General features: G+C 41.2%; 1 protein-coding gene across 4 annotated transcripts in view; it reads left to right on the forward strand.

Moving 5' to 3' along the window:
• Positions 1 to 15526, forward strand: part of ITPR2 (inositol 1,4,5-trisphosphate receptor type 2) — a gene marked incomplete at both ends in the record, with an annotated part of 551977 nt that overhangs the window by 121111 nt on the left and 415340 nt on the right. The gene's annotated exons all lie outside the window — the stretch shown is intronic.

Here is a 15526-nt window from a genome sequence, read left to right on the forward strand (position 1 = left end):
TTCTAAAATAAGTGAAACAGGCAGTTGATTTCTCCAAAGGACATTTAATTTGCATACAAAACCAACTATTATTATAATGTTCCGGTTTGGCATATAATTATTTTAAAAGTGTAGATATAAGCCGGGCGTGGTGGCGCACGCTTGTAATCCCCGCGCTTGGGAGGCTGAGACAGGAGGATCGCACGAGTTCGAAGCCAGCCTCAGCTACTTAGTGAGGCTCTCAGCAACTTAGTGAGACCCTGTTTCCAAATAAAATATATATAAAAAAAGGTCTGGGAGTATAGCCCAGAAGTAGAAAGCCTCTGGGTTCCACCCCTAGTACCACACACACACACACACACACACAAAAAAAATAAAATAAAAATAAAAGTGTAGATATTAGTCAAGTCCTTAACATGAAAATTAATGAAAACAATTGTTCAATGAAAATTAATGAAAACAAATAACTGTTCATAAATGAAATGCTCTCTATTGATGTAAATATTCTCTGTGGAATATTCTCTAAACACACAATGGCTGTGCACCTGTGTGTGTCCATCACTTTGAGCCTCACTATGATGTATAATTACAGTGCACCAATAAAAATTTAAAATAATAACAACAAAATTCTTCAGCTGGTTTACTGTAAGGTGAAGTGGAATGGGCATTTTATTTGCATGTGTGTGTGTGACATGATCTGCACTTTTATATTTAGTTTTACTTTCTCAAAATGTTTGCCTTAGAGACTTGAGGAATCCCTTCATCTGCCTGGCTGATGTGTAGCCTGGCAGGTGCCAGGCTTTTATTCAGGGGCCGCTCTTCCTTTAGTATGTGGCTTCTGTTGTTCACACCACTGGAGAGGAAATGGGTTTCTTCCTCACACCCTGACCTGTTCTCAAACTTTCAATAAAAATGGTAGAAACATATAAAGGTTTTTTTACTTCTTCACTAAAAGTGCATTGATAATCATATATAAAGGGTGGGTAGAAATAACATTAAAAAGTCTTTGAAATTTTTTGAGGTGTGATATCTAATTTAAAAATACATTTTAAGCCGGGCGTGGTGGCGCATGCTTGTAATCCCCGCGCTTGGGAGGCAGAGACAGGAGGATCATGCAGGTTCGAAGCCAGCCGCGCACGCTGGCTTAGGAGACCCTGTTTCCAAATAAAATTATAAAAAAATATAAAAAAATATAAAATATAAAAAATAAAATAAAATAAAAATATAAAAAAAAACAGGTCTGGGAGTGTAGCCCGGAGGTACTGGGCTTCCAGGAACCCCAGTACTATCAAAAAAAAAAAAAAAATACATTTTAAGCCGGGCATGGTGGTGCACTCTTGTCATTCCAGCATTTGGGAGGCTGAGATCGGAGGATCACGGTTTGTGGACAGCCTCAGCTACTTAGTGAGGCCCTTTGCAACTTAGTGAGACCCTGTTTCAAACTCAAGAATAAAAAATAGGGCTGGGGGTGTAGCTCGAAGGTTGAATGCCCCTGGTTTCCATCCTCAGACTTGCAATAAATAAATAAATAAATAAATAAATAAATAAACAAAATTTCAACTATTTTTTTTTTTTGTTATAGCCAACTATTCATTCATTCTGTTCTCCCTATTCTGTTTGTAGTTTTTAACTTAGAGTTTCTTTCGCGATTCTAAAGCCAAATCCCAGGGGCTGTTTACTGCCACTCGCCTCCCTTTTGTTCCGGATGTGGGGAAGGGAAAGGAAGTGGGGTCGGGAGACTGACTGTCAGGGGAAGGTGTGGGAAGCAGGCGGGGCCCCACAGGTTCTGTAGGCACGTGACCCTGTCTACTCTAGGAGCTAACTCTGCCACCCTGGACCCTGTCTACAGTAGCAGCCAACCCCCTTACCCTCCGCATCCTGCTTGTCCCACGCACCCACGTCTGACTCTTTGTACACTTTATTTTAGCGGCTGTGTCTACCTGTAGATGTATGCTTTCTGATGGTAGGATTTTTTTTTTTTGCCCCTCATCACCAGTGTATCCTTAATACCCACAACCTTGCCTGGCACTTAGAAACCATTTGATGAATTTTTTTTTTTAAATGAATGAATGAATCAATATGAAGAAGCTGTTGAGGCTTCTGTAAGATCGGAAGGATTTCAGGATTCCTAAGTGAGAGGTGTTATTGGGACCAATAATGTCTCTAATTTCATTTCATCCTCCGAGGATAATCAAATATCTAGTATGATGTAGTTTAGGTGAAGTGCTTGGCATAATGTTCAGCTCAAGGTACCCCCAGGAAGTGATGCCAGCATGATTAATTTCATTATAGGATGACTAGGCACTACTCTTAGTTTTATAAGTATCGGGCATATTAACTGCTCAACTAAATGAAATGTAGCCTTTTAATTTCCAGGCTGTTTATACCTTAAATGTTTTGAAGGAACTATTTTGAAAGACAATCGTTTGAAGCAAAAATACACAGCAGAGACTCTTGTCTAAAGTACAAATTAGAAACACCAAACCACATCTCCTATAAAAGATAAGATTTTAGAATCAAAGTCCCCTTGGGTCCTGTGTTGGTGGCTCTTTTCCCCAATTCATTTTTCAGTTAGTGGCATTTTTAGCTACTTATATTCCATAGGAAACCGACATGATATATGCTCTCCTTATTAATTTTTGTGATTAAAGCTTACATTATCTGATATATTCGAATCATTAGATTATTAGAAATGTCATCATTTATCAACTTACATGAAGATTCAAGACCTTGATACATAAATGGATTACTTAGAGACGGAAAATAGAAAGCGGTTCCTGAAATGGTTTTGAGACGATCTTGACAGGCTGTCTTTCTGCGCTGTCTTTAGAGAACACAGTTTAAATGCCAGGTGCTATTTTGTCCATTGAGGCGTCCGGTGTATATGAAGGCTCTTTCCTTTGACCTTTAATTCTGTAGATAACATCTTTTTTATGGCAAAGATGGGGAAAGGAGAGTTAAACATTAAATACATATCTGAAAATTGAAAACTAGCAATCCATTTTCTATTGATTTTAACTAATACAACGGGTGCTTTTCTGTAGTATTTTATCATCCAGGTAGAAATTTTAGCTTCAAAATACTGACAGAAGGTGGGGTTTTATATTTCCCAAGTCATCAAAGTTCAGACAGGATCCTGCACACTTGTGTCCCGGGGGACTTGTCCTCTTGGTATGAAAATGGCATATCTCGATCATCTTGGAGTGTGTCTCGATTATTGCCACAGTCACTGATTTAAAACATTGATTTCCCGTCAGAAAGCAGGTGGCTATTCAATCTATGATAGCCGTAAGAAGCCATGGTTATCCTATCACTGTGATTTTATTTTTTTTAATTTTTTTTTAATTTTTATTTTTTTGGTGGTACTGGGGTTCCTGGAAGCCCTTCTACCTCCGGGCTACACTCCCAGACCTATTTTTACATTTTCATTTTGGAAACAGGGTCTCCTAAGCCAGCGCGCGGGGCTGGCTTCGAACCTGCGCGATCCTCCTGTCTCTGCCTCCCAAGCGCGGGGATTACAAGCGTGCGCCACCACGCCCGGCATCACTGTGATTTTAAATCACTGTGACTGGGAGGCTGAGACAGGAGGGTCACAGGTTCGAGGCCAACCCCAGCAACTTAATGGGACCCTCAGCATCTTTGTGAGACCCTGTTTCAAAACAAAAAACTAAAAAGGCCTGGGGATGTAGCAGAGGTGTAGAATGACCCTTGGATTAACTCCTGGCACCACAAACATAAATCAAATGAAGCTTGAGAGTCAGTTCTGCAACGACTAGCCACAGTGAGTCACTCATTGTTGACTCCACGTGGGAGAGTACAGGTACGGAACGTTTCCACCCTGGGCAGAAGGGTTGGTGGCCGGTGCAGCTCGGAAGCCTTTGTGGAACAACTAGAAGAGACTGGACTTAGGGGAGACAGAGGGAAGATACTTTTGAGGAACTTTAAAGACCCGGTCCAAGGGGCGGCTTTGGTCAGAGCAAGGAGGAGAGGGGCTGCAGTGTTTTTCCGGGACAGAATCAAAGGCCGAGTGACAGGGCTTTAGGAGTAGAAGGATTTCAGCTTTGGAGAACTGGTGATGTCACCCACTGATTTGGAGAAAATGGGTACCAAGTGAATGAGAAGAAAAATTCATTCAATTTGAGTATGTTCAGTGGGGGTGCTCATGAAAGGTCCAGGGGAAGCCATCTCATAGGCACAGGCTCCACCAACTTTTAGAAGTTTGGGGCTGGACTAAGGCCGACCAAGGGGCTTTAGGTCTCTTCAGTACAGATAATACCACCAGAGAGTGAGTGCATGGTGAGATATTTACATAGAACCAAGAGGAACTTCATCTTCTAAGGGTGGACAGAAGACCAGGAGCCTGAGAATCCAAAGAAGAAACCGGGAAATGCAGTGGGTTGACTCACAGGTGCCAGGCAAGGGGGGGCGGAGGTCAGAAAGGAGGGAGTGTTCCAGAAAAGGTCAGGAATGAAACCTATTCACGGCACTTGGCAAGGATGCGATCATTTTAGTGGAATCCTGAAATCCAGGGTGGAGGAGGGAGGAGGAGCCAGGGTGTGGAAGTGAGACAGACCCAGTGCTCCGCTCACAGCAGCGCGGGAGGAGGGGTCGGAGGGAAGTTAAGAGTCCCATTTGATAATTTTATAAGATGTATTCTTAAACAAGATGGCGTTGTATTGCGCTGCTTTTGCATCAAAGAGAATTAATGTGATTGTCATAAGAGGTCACGTTGGTCCTTTATTATTAGGTTTTGTTCCTTGTTGGAAATACCTAACAAGCAGGACGGAGAACAAGTCGTTAACTCTCTTTCCCAGTGAATGGCTTTCCCACCTTCAGTGGACATATTTATAATTTAAAACATTCCTCTAATGTGCTTTCAACATTTTTGGAAAATTGCATTATGCACTTTTTGAATTGCCTTTGAGTTCATGGTAATTTTTATTGGCCATTGGAACTAAGAGAGCCTAAAATAGTGTGTGTGTGTGTGTGTGTGTGTGTGTGTGTACCCCATGTATACCCTGTACAGTCTATCTCACTTTAAGGAAATATTTAACCATTGAACCTGAGTTCCCTTGTGTATAAAAAGGCAACACACACACACACACGCACACACACACACACGTAATGTTAAGTTCCTTTTGTGGAGAGGAAGGAAACAAAATGGAGAATAACGTTTGATCAACATTATCATTATCGTGAGGAACTAGTATTTCTATGTCAGATAACATCATGGGAGAAAATTCGTAGGGGCGAAATTTAGTTCTTTAATTGGTTTATTGGAAAAGGTTACCTATTATGCAAATACTGCCTCATGGAAGCATTAAAATCCTAGCCACCGCACACCTGTAATTCCAGGACTTGGGAGACTGAGATAGGAGGATCACAGGTTTACAGCCAAAAAAAAAAAAAAAACAAAAAAAAAACAACAAACCAGGGCTTTGATCCTGAATAATGCCATAGTTATTTTCTATAAACCTGTCGATATTTCAGAAACATCATTTCTTTGAATTCATCAACTTGCAGTTTTGCGTCTGTCAATTCCTTCACCATGCACTCTCAGTCTCTCCAATGAATGCTTTTTCCCATGAGGAAACACTCACAGCACACAAGGCTCACCTGTGCCTGGAACAAAGTCTGACGCTTCATTCACATTTAGCAAACACTGCAAGACTGAAGAGATGAACCACAGGGACACTGCTTGTAAATATAGTCATTTCAATTTACAGAAGAGGAAGTCCAGGCTCACGGAAGTGATTTATCTTGCTCAAGTCAATGACACATGAATACTGACGGCATTAGGACTGAGTGCTAGCCTTGCACCGCTTCATTTATATCAGTGGTTCTCAACTGGAGGGGATTTTGGCAATGCCTGGAGGTGTTTTTATTGTTGCAAATGAAGGGACTGATAGTTTGCGGTCTAGATAACCCAATCCCTGGGTTGTCGAGATCTTTTTTACACCTGCTTCCATCTGAGTGATTGTAATTATCAGAGGTGGTTTTGTGTAATGCTCAAATTATTAAGTCTATGGGTGAGCCAGGCGTGGTGGCACATGCCTGTAATCCCACCTCTTGGGAGGCTGAGACAGGAGGATGCAGGTTCAAAGCCAGCATTAGCAATTTAGCAAGCCCCTAACTTAGCATGGCCCTGTTTCTGAATAAAAAAATAAAACAGGTCTGGGGGGGGGTGCCTCAGAGGTAGAATGCCCTTGTGTTCAATCCCCAGCACTGCATGTGTGTGTGTGTAAGCGAGTGTGTGCGCGCATACGCATCTATGATTGACCTTGCTAAATCTTACAGTAAGTCTACAGGGTTACAACCTTAAATCTAAGCACAAGTAAGAAAAAAAAAAACCTCTAAAAATTAACTTAAAAATATATTGCCTAAACATGATACTCTGTTTTAACTACCACTTAAGTGGGTGATTAAGTTATTCAGAAAAACGTGTGAGGTTATTGCTTGTGTAGAAATGAAGAGGACATATTGTTTCATACGCTGGAGATTCTGTAGCCTAAACTTAGAAACATCGCACATATATTCCCAGCTATTTACAAGTAGCATCCTTTTTGGGTGAATTATAGAAAATATCTAGGAATTAGGACAATGCATACATAATGAATATATAACAACACAATGAATACCTTGCTTTTCTGCAAGATACTAACAAGAATCAGCTTTAGAAATGGACCCTTATTCCATGTAGAGATCTTCAGTGGAGCCAAGCATGGTGGTGCATGCCTGTAATCCCAGTACGTGGGAGGCTGAGACTAGAGGACCACAGGTTCAAGACCAGCCTCAGCAACTTAGTGAGACTTTGTTCCAAAATTAAAAAAATAAAAAGGGCTGGGATTGTAGCTAGAGGGGAGGAAGGGCCCTGGGCTCAATCCTCAGTACCTCCCACTCCCTTCCCAAAATGAGAGGGGGAGGTACTTCTAGGAGATTTTAGGATCTTCAGTAGTATAGTTTTATGGGTCTCTAATAGTGTAGTTTTATGCAATGTAGATTAATCAAAGTATCTCTAATAGTATAGTTTTATATGCATGCAGATTAATTTTTGAGAAATTAAAATTGATAAAATGGGTAAAATGTGAAACAAAGTATTTAATTGTGAATAAGGTAACAGAAACATTTTGGTTCCATGAGATACTATAGAACCATGTTCCAGGTCCCCTCCCTGTTCACTGCAGCGTGCACAGGGTTAGTGAGGTTGCACAAGGAGAAGGTAAACACTTGTTTATTTTTGAGTGTTTAATACACAGTGCAGCTGCTGGCATCCTTATTGACATTTTGTCTTTGATTTTACTCTTTTTATTTATTTATTTATTTATTTATTTTTATTTATTTATTTTGGTGGTACTAGGAGTGGAACCCAGAGGCTTTCTACTTCTGGGCTATACTCCCAGACCTATTTTATATTTTATTTGGAAACAGGGTCTCACTAAGTTGCTGAGAGCCTCACTCAGTAGCGCGGCTGGCTTCAAACCTGTGCGATCCTCCTGCCTCAGCCTCCCAAGCGCGGGGATTACAAGCGTGCGCCACCACGCCCGGCCAATTTTACTCCTTTTAACTTGGTGCAGATGAGTTTATAACTATGTATATGGAAGAGGAAGTAATTTTATAATATAGAATTACAAGTAAAGCATCACAGTTTTTGAACTGATTTTTAAAAATATATATATTTCCCGGGGGATTACTTTTTGTTTCTGGAACTGGGAATTGAACCCAGAGGCATTCTGCCTCCGAGCCCCACCCCAGCCCTATATTTTATTCTTTATTTTGAAACAGGGTCTCACTGAGTTGCAGAGGGCCTCACTAAGTAGCTGAGGATGGTTACAAACCTGGATCTCCTGTCTCAGCCTCCCAAGTACTGGTGTTAGAACGGTGCACCACCACGCCATCTTGAGGCTTACTAAAGCAATAACTTTTTTTTCCCCAGTACTAGGGACTGAACCCTAGGGCATTCACCCCCAACCCTATTTTTTATTCTTAATTTTGAAACAGAGTCTTCCTGAGTTGCAGAGGACCTCAGTAAGTGAGGATGTCTGCAAACCTGGTATCTTTCTGTCTCAACCTCCCAAGTACTGAGATTACAAGCATGTGCCACCACGCCCGGTTAAAGCAATAACTTTTGATAATTTTTTTCCAAAACAAGATAGATCAAGTAATGCAAAGTAATTTTATTTGTTAAATATTTCATGTTGCCTGCTAAAAAGCTAGTTTGTTTGTGGATAGGCAAAATGTCCACCAGATGGCAGTAACAACTTATTTCTTGAGTCTAAGTTTAATTAATTAGTTAAAAACTTAGTAGTTCAGAACCTGTATTTTTGTGTGGGATTATGAATTTTAGGGCTGTAGTTTTAAATATCTCTGTATGATTTACATAAAAGGACATGTCTGTTTATGTGTACAGATATACAATAAGTGAATGTATATACTAGAATGTATATATGTATGTATATGTGAATTCAATGAGTGAATGTCTATATGCCACACTCTAAATTATACTGAACACACATAAACACCCAGTTAAGATTATTTATCAATAAGAATAATAGATGTGGCATTGGAATGCCAGCTATTGGAAAGAACATATATATGTAATTATTTTAAAATATACTCATGATGATTTTAAGACTTTAATGTTTTATGTACAATAAATTGTTCAAAACATTTCATTGTAAAAATTATCACATGATTTTATTCCTATGTGGAATCTAAAATTAAATTGATTTCATAGAAGTTGAGGGTAGGATGGTGGTTATCAGAGGCTGGGATAGGAAAGATGGGGAAGGTTGATCAGTGGCTGCTGAGTTATAGGTAGATGGAAAAAGAAGTTGTGGCATGATTTTTTTTCACAGTGGGCTGAGTATCAAAACTAGAAGAAAGAATTTGGAAAGTTTTGACCATAAAGAAACATATGAGGTGATAGATATGTTTAGCTTGATTTAAACATTATACAATGTATACGTATTGAAGTATCATGGTATGTTAGTAAGATGTACAATTTTTATATTTTTATGTATCAGTTAAAATGAATTTTTTGGTATTAGAGATTGAACCCAGGGTCATTCTACCTCAGAGCTATACTTTGAACACTTTATTATTATTATGTTTTGAACCAACATCTAACTAGGTTTCTTAGAGTCTAAGATGTTGAGGCTGTCCTTGAACCTGCTAACCTTCTGTCTCAGCCTCTCGAGTACTGGAATTACAAGTTTGTGCTACTATGCTCAGCTGGTTAAAATAATTTAAAGAAGAAAGCATGGGCTGGGCATGGTGGCGCACGCTTGTAATCCCAGCATTTAGGAGGCTGAGACAGGAGGATCGCGGTTCGTGGACAGCCTCAGCTACTACTTAGTGAGGCCCTCTGCAACTCAGTGAGACCCTGTTTCAAAATAAAGAATTAAAAATAGGGCTGGGGATATAGCCTGGAGGTAGAATGACCCTGGGTTCCATCCCCAATATCGCAAAAAAAGAAAAAAAGAAGAAAGCATGTATTATGGACTTAGAAGCTTTCGGGTTTTTTTTTTTTTTTTTTTTCTATTGTGTTAGACAGAAGGACACAGACATCTTTCATTTGATTGTGGTATGGTTGTGACTTTCACTGGCTCAGAGTTTATGATATCACGTTCTGTGTCTCTACCACTTGCATGGTGTCTAGCTTCTTTTATTCCTCTTTGACCTTTTAAATGAAGACTTTCTTCAAATATTAGCTTTTCATTCCTCTCCGTGTCGTCCACTCCCATGGCACTAGTGTGTTGTGAATTTGATCCTAGATATCACATTGCTTTATAAGCAATAAATATTTCTAAGATTGAGTTGTTTCTCTACTAAATGATAACTTTTCTTAGTGTAGTTAAAACCTCAGAATCACAATAAATATATTTTCTTTCCGAGTTTACACATTTGGATTCTGCTGATTTTTTTTTAGTATGTTTTGCTTGGGATTTAACAGCCTATTGGTTTGGGCTATCTTACTTTTTTTCTTTCTTTATTTTTTACTTTTTATTTTTTATTTATTTTTTGTTACTGGTGATCAAATCCAGTGGCATCCTACCTCCAAACTATACATCCAGATCTTTTTATTCTTTGCTTTGAAACAGGGTCTTTCTAGGTTACTGAGTACATCACTAAATTGCCAAGGCTGGCCTCGAACCTGTGATCCTTCTGTCTTAGCCTTCCAGGTAGTGGAATTACAAGCATTTTTGTCCTGGTTCACACCACTCTGCCTTATGGAGACAGAAGGGAAGTAATACATTGTAGTTCCTGGAAGGTGTAGCTCTGGGCTGTCAGGCCTGTGCTTCTCAGCCTGCCGGTGCTATGACAGCGGTATGACTTTGCAAAAATACCTCACGTGATGGGCCCCAGGAGCCTCATCTGTAAGTTGGGGTTAAGACTCCCTTCTTGTAGCATAATGGTGAGGTTGAATGAATGGGTCCCTCAAAAGCACATAAAAAGCCGGGCGTGGTGGCGCACGCTTGTAATCCCCGCGCTTGGGAGGCGGAGACAGGAGGATCGCGCAGGTTCGAAGCCAGCCCCGCTGGCTTAAGAGACCCTGTTTCCAAATAAAAAAAAATAGGTCTGGGATTGTAGCCTGGAGGGAGAAGGGCTTCCAGGAACCCCAGTACCACACACACACACACACACACACACAGAAAGCACATAATAATCATTCCCTAAGTGACATGAATGGGTCTTCTCTCAACAAGTCTCACCTGTATGGCATCTGCACCATCGCGCCCCGTCTTCTCTTGGCCTCGCCCTCCTTCCTTCTCTGCCAGTTAACATTCTACCCGTCCTTCAAGGCTTATCTCAAACACTACCCTCCATGAATAATTCTTGAATAAATTGGCCCACCACAGATCCCTCCTTCCTCCGACCTATATTGTTTATAAATTATTCATCCCTGTCTGAGATCTCTGGACACATTCTAGTTTGTTTTATAGCGGCTGTATCATGTCTTATTTCTCCCCCCAGATCTTAAGGTCTCGTGGTCAGGGACCACATTCTCTTTGTGCTAAAATGCCCTATGCCACAATGCTTCGCCCATTATAGATGCTCCATGAATATTTATTGAAGAAATGATGGAGGAGCTTACTAGTGCTTGCTCTCCAATGGCAGGTTTGTAATTTATGTTTTAGCACGAGGAAATATTTCCTTGGAAGTTCTAAAAGATTCAGGTACCTCCATATGACCACATCTTTTCTTCTCTCTTTAAAAATCATTTTCCTCTATTCGTCTTTAGTCTAATTACTTGAATAATACTCCTGAAACTCTCTCTATTTAGAGGAGGAGCACAGCAGTATGATTTAAAACATGTTTATTTGATCTTTAATAGTCAATATTGGTGAATTTATCTAGCCATAGCTTCCTTTTCTCTTCCTCCTCATTCTTAGCATTTAGACTTTTCTGAATTTACTAGAGCCGTCTCTCCATGTTAATTATTTAAACTAATGTACCACAGGCTGAAAGAAACAGATGAGGCAGAACTTTTTTTTTTTTTTTTTGCGGGTCTGGGGATGGAACCCAGAGGCATTTGACCTCAGAGCTACACCCCCTGCCCTATTTTTTATTCTTTATTTTGAAACCGGGTCTCACTGAGTTGCAGAGGGCCTCACTAAGTAGCTGGGGCTGTCCGCGAACCGCGATCCTCCAGGTCTCAGCCTCCCGAATGCTGGGATTACAAGCGTGCGCCACCATGCCCGGCTTGATGAGGCAGAACTTGATTGGCACCATGCTTACCACCGACGGCAAAGATATGAATATGTTAAATTTGTCGACGTTGACTCGGGGTTCAGTCAAACACTTTTGTCCTCATTTTACCGATGAGAACACCGAGTGACCTTTCATGGGGTGAAAGTTTTTCATAGTAAACTAAGGGAGCGTATGATTTCCTTTCAGAGCAGTCTGGAATCTAGCTGGCCAGGGATGGGACTGGGCGATCCTGAGTACGTGAATTGTGTGAAGACTGACTTTTAGAAGCTGACGTAGTTTCTGGCATTCGATATGACCTATGCTTTAAAGGGTATTCGTTGTTTTGTGTTTGACTTAGATAGTTTAGTTCCTCTTTCTGTGTGCATTTTAGTTACAGATATGTTATAGTTTCCAGCATGAGTTTACTAGTGTCCAGAACCAACTCTTATATAGTGCATATTAAGTGAAAATGTCGACCCCAAGTTATAGCTTTGGTTACACATATTAGATATCTTTTGGAATGTAATTTGGTGAAAATTTTAATATGGATTTTTCTTTAAAAAATATGCAAAAGTTACAATTCTTGTGTGTGTGTGTGTGTGTGTGTGTGTGTGTGTGTGTGTGTTACTGGGCGTGGAACCCAGGGGTTTTTCTACCTCTGGTCTATACTCCCAGTCCTATTTTATACTTTATTTGGAAACAGGGACTCACTAAGTTGTCGAGAGCCTCACTAAGTAGCTGAGGCTGGCTTAGACCTGTGCGTTTTCCTGTAATTCAGCCTCCCAAGCGCAGAGATTACAAGTGTGCGCCATCACACCTGGCTAAAAGTTAGAATTCTTTAAACTGAAAAATTTCATAAAAGCTATGGTGAGCCGGGCGTGGTGGCGCACGCTTGTAATCCCCGCGCTTGGGAGGCAGAGACAGGAGGATCGCGCAGGTTCAAAGCCAGCCGCGCGCGCTGGCTTAGGAGACCCTGTTTCCAAATAAAAATGTAAAAATAGGTCTGGGAGTGTAGCCTGGAGGTAGAAGGGCTTCCAGGAACCCCAGTACCACCAAAAAAAAAAAAAAAAGCTATGGTGAGAAGCCTGACACGGCGGTGTATGCCTGTGACCTCAATACTTGGTAGGCTGAGACAAGAGGATTGAAGGTTCAAGTTAGTAAGATCTCAGCAAGTTAGTTAGACCCTATTTCAAAACAAAACTAAAAGCTGGGCGTGGTGGCGCAGGCTTGTAATCCCAGCATTTGGGAGGCTGAGACAGGAGGATCGCAGTTCTCTGCCAGCCTCAGGTACTTAGTGAGGCCCTTTGCAACTCAGTGAGACCTTGTTTCAAAATAAAAAATAAAAAAATACAGCTGGGGGTGTAACTCAGAGGTAGAATGCCCCTGTACTGCAAAATAAATAAATAAATAAATAAATAAATTAATTAATTAATTAAGAGCCGGGCGTGGTGGCGCACGCTTGTAATCTCCGCGCTTGGGAGGCAGAGACAGGAGGATCGCGCAGGTTCGAAGCCAGCCGCGCGCGCTGGCTTAGGAGACCCTGTTTCCAAATAAAAAAATGTAAAAATAGGTCTGGGAGTGTAGCCCGAAGGTAGAAGGGCTTCCGGGAACCCCAGTACCACCAAAAAATAAAAAATAAAAAATAATTAATTAATTAAAAAAGAAATAAAAATAACAGAGGGATGGGGGTATAGCCTGGAGGTAGGATGTCCCTGGGTTCAATACCCAGTACCAAAAAAAAAAAATTAATTAAAAAGCTACAGTGATACGTGATTAAATAAGTGAATAAATCTCTTATAGGCACTATGTTGGAATTTCCTTTACTACCAAGTGTAGAATATGTATTACTCTGTATTGGAAGGGAGAGAAATGGGGAGGCGGGGGCACCAAGGACGCGTGCACGTATGTCATTGTCAACGTGATTTACATTATGACGTGAGCGTATAATGCGCCAGCAAAAACACAAAAATATGTATTCTTAGATTTGATTAATCAGTAGATAGGGGCCGGTTCACTCATTCTTTGTCCCTCTTTTAGTCTCAGATTCTTTCTTTCTTCCTTCCTTCCTTCCTTCCTTCCTTCCTTCCTTTCTTTCTTTTGGTGGTACTGGGGAATGAACCCAGGGACATTCTACCTCCAAGCTATAACTCCAGCCCCTTTTTATTCTGAAACAGGGTCTTTTTAAGTTGTTGAGGCTGATCTTAAACTTGTGATCCTCCTGCCTCAGCCTCCCCAGAACATGGATTTTGGGTGTGCGCCTCCACACCCGGCTCATTCTCAGATTCTTTTTTTTTGTTTTTGGTGGTACTGGGGTTCCTGGAACCCCTTCTCTGGGCTACACTCCCAGACCTATTTTCTTTTTATTTTTGGAAACAGGGTCTCTTAAGCCAGCGAGGCTGGCCTCGAACCAGCGCGATCCTCCTGTCTCCGCCTCCCAAGCGCGGGGATTACAAGCGTGCGCCACCACAACCGGCTCATTCTCAGATTCTAAACACAAGATTCATTCTATTTGGGAACGAACTCCATGATTCATTTTGCAAGAGTATTTAAAGAGTTAGAGGTAGATTCCGAGTCTGTAGAAAAACACAGGTCAGCCCCACACCCCCCGTTGCAGGTCCTGCTCGTTCCCACGGGGATCCTGAGTCCCCTCCTCCCTGGGTGTCAGTTCTGGGCACCCAAAGGCCCCCTCCTGGGGCTCTCAGCCTGGCCTCTGCCTCCTGTCCCTCCCCCGTTCTCCCATCCCCCCTCTGCCTCTGTTCCCCATAGTTTAGTAGTCCTGTTTACTCTCCCGTGTCATATAAATGGAACCACGTGGCACATTCTTTTTTGTGCTGGCTTCTTTCACTTCATGTGCTCGAGATTTGTCCTTGACCACTGGCCATGTTTTCTGCTGAATAGTACTCCACTGTCTGAATAGACAGCTTGTGGTTTATTTATCCTTCCATGACACCACCTGCATTTCTATCTAGGCCTCATTTCCAGCTCCGTTTTAAGCCCCTGCTGCGGTTTCTTTTTCTCTTTTTTTCTTCTTCATCATTTTTGGATGAATGTGTCCATATGCTTTAGCTGATTTTTATCCTACAGTAGGGGCCTCTGCACACACAGTTCTTTCTTTACCTGAGGAAGCTTCACTTTCTATGATCTCCAATTCTTGCTTGGGTTTTACTGTCTCTTCCTTCTGATACCTTGGTCCAGGAGTTGCAAGTTCCTTCTCTGCTCCTCCACAATCCCCCGCCCCCCGATTTTGACTTCTGGGTAGAGGGATAACCGCTCAACTTCTTAACCTTCTGCAGCACTCGTTTTCTGTAGAATCAGCTAGGATTTTTGTTGCTGCCAGCAGGAATTTTGGCCTTGCATTTTAGTCTTGTATTTATGCCTTTGTATTTTGTACTTTTTGTATTTTGGTATTGTATTTATGCATTTATTTTTGTTTGCTAAAATCTTCCCTATTTTTGTGTTGTAATCCTTTATTTTGTTACTTATGCTATTTTATTTTTACATTACATTATCCTCATGTGATTCTGTTGCCTTTATGTACAGGCTCCATTTATTTGTACCTTCTTAAGTATGCCAAACCATTTCTGGAAAATTTATTTTATAACATACCACAGGAAATATCAGAAAGATCCTGAGAAAGGGAGCCTAGGGTGGCATCTGTCTGTAATCTCAGTACTTGGGAGGCTGAGGCAGGAGGATCACAAGTTTGAGGCCAGCCTTACCAACTTAACAAGATTCTCCACAACTTATTGAAACCCTATTTCAAAATAAAAAATAAAAAGGGCTGGAGGTGTCACTCAGAGGTAGAATGCTGTTGGCTTCCACCCCCAGTACAAACAACAGTAACAACAACAATAAA

This window comes from Muscardinus avellanarius, assembly GCF_963383645.1.
Source record: "Muscardinus avellanarius genome assembly, chromosome: 11".
Taxonomy (NCBI): Eukaryota; Metazoa; Chordata; class Mammalia; order Rodentia; family Gliridae; genus Muscardinus; species Muscardinus avellanarius.